At 38.6% G+C, this 2142-nt stretch overlaps 1 pseudogene across 1 annotated transcript; it reads left to right on the top strand.

Moving 5' to 3' along the window:
* The first annotated feature begins 381 nt into the window (after window positions 1–381).
* Window positions 382–1166, top strand: LOC310648225 (olfactory receptor 6Y1-like; annotated as a pseudogene). Its single transcript has one exon. The product of its transcript is annotated as an olfactory receptor 6Y1-like (transcript).
* Window positions 1167–2142: the final 976 nt, after the last annotated feature.

Raw genomic sequence — 2142 nt, 5'->3', positions numbered from 1 at the left:
CATAACAATGTGGCCATCTGCCTTTCATCCTATGCCCCTCTGAAACTCTCCTCTTTACCGGCAGTGAGGGAAAAAGGGGGGAGAAATATGCAACAACTGGGATCTGGGTAAAGAGAGGATTGAATGATTGTGCCGACGGAGCCGGACTGATGTTATTTTTCCTGCAGTTAACACCTAGAAATCTGCCGTTTTGAATCGCCGAAAGAACTGCGGGGTGGGGGCTGCTTGGGAACACTTTAAAACATTGAATGGTGGGGGGAATCCCTCAGATCCTGTCTAGCATGCCTACTATCAGTTTCTCTTAATAAAAAATTCCTGTTGGAAGAGACCGTTTCCAAGAGTTCTGTTTTCTTAAAATGTAGATTGAAGTGGGTCCGTACAATGATAATACTTGTAGTTATCTGGGTAAATAATAACCTTCATAAGCCCATGTACTTCTTATGTAAACTTTCTTTCCTTGAAGTCTGGTATATTACTACTATTGTCCCTAAAATGTTAGGAGATTTTTTATCACAAGACAAACACATCACTTTCCAAGGTTGCCTAACACAACTGTATTTGTCAGTTTTATGTGCAGTGAATTTGTTCTTCTGGCTATGTCCTATGACTGTTATTTGGCTATATGCTATCAACTTCATTACCCAGTTTTCATGAATAATAGAATATGTTCTTGGCTTTCAGAAGGATGCTGGATGTGTGGTTTTGTCACCTCCATGATCAAAGTGAGCTTTACTGGCTGACTGAAATACTGTAGCACTTACAAGATCAATCACTATTTCTGTGATATTTCACTCCTCTTGAATGTTTCTTGCACTGATTGTTCCATAGCTGAACTAGACTCCATCCTGGCTCTAATGATTATCTTGGTTCCCCTCCTCTGTATGGTTGTTACATCATACATCTATATATCAACAGTCCTGAAGATTCCTTCAGCTCAGGTTAGAAAGAAGGCTTTTTCTACATGCAGTTCTCACCTCACAGTGGTTGAACTATTTTACTCCACCACACTCTTCACCTATGCACAGCCCAAAGCTACCTATGCCTACAACTCCAACAAACTTGTGTCAGTGCTCTACACTGTGATAGTTCCTCTTTTGAACCCTCTAATATATTGTCTCAGAAATAAAGAGGTAAATTGTGCCTTGAGGAAGACATTTTTTGGCTAATATGTAGGCAAAGTAGTTACTTAATGTCACCGAATAATTCTACAAATTTAAACAAAATTTCAGTAAATATACCCTTGTGGTTGCTGTAACTTGATTTACAACGCATTTTCATTTTATTTGGTAGTTTGCACAGAAATTATTTCAGGTGTCAATTTTGTTTTGGGAGATTCACTGATATACCTTTTTTGTTTTTTTGGTTTTTTTTAGAAATCACAATGAATACACATGCAATGGATATTGACACTTTTAAAATTGCAGAATAGATTCAGTAAATCACTCTTTATTTTGGTCATGTATCAATGTGAAATATATGGAATTATATCTAAACAAGAATAATAATTGAAAGTATAAAATAAGATACTAATAATGTAGTTATAGAGATTACTAACATAGAATTCTAGAACCTTTTAACACTAAGATCTATCTATAAGAATTGTTCATTCTAGTCATCTAGTTTAGTCTAGTCTACATTTATGGAAAGTAAATATTATAGATTCTTAACTTTTTAAATATGTTTTCACTCTTTGATAGTTTGTGTCAACATCCAGCTCGAGAATCCAAATAAAATTCCAGTTTCATTCCTTTTCTGAAACTCTTACTGTTTATTGAACACACTGGTTGGTTATGTTGAAGCAAAACTAACTCTGAGGTTCCAACACCAAATCATAGACTTAACCAATAATTTTCTCAGCCAAAACCCCAACGTCTTACGTGATCCATACCAACAAGTTCACTTCGTTACGGGAACCATCTGGTTCAAATCCACACCTGTTCTGGTGTCCTTGACAAGGCTTCAGGTGTCAAGACCTGTGAGCTTGCCAGTTAAGGGAGGGAGGGGGGAGGGAGGCGGTGATCCTTGGGGAAGCCAGCGACACTGCCGACCAGCTGGGCGGTTCCCTGGTTCAGTGCTGGAACAGGAACAACGCCGAATGCTGGAACAGCCCCTCAGCTTGGCCGCTGGACAGCTGGTGGCAGC

This window comes from Vipera ursinii, assembly GCF_947247035.1.
Source record: "Vipera ursinii genome assembly, chromosome: W".
In the NCBI taxonomy this organism is placed as follows: Eukaryota; Metazoa; Chordata; class Lepidosauria; order Squamata; family Viperidae; genus Vipera; species Vipera ursinii.
Note: the sequence above shows the minus strand (reverse complement) of the source record. Positions and strands in the feature narration are given on the sequence as shown.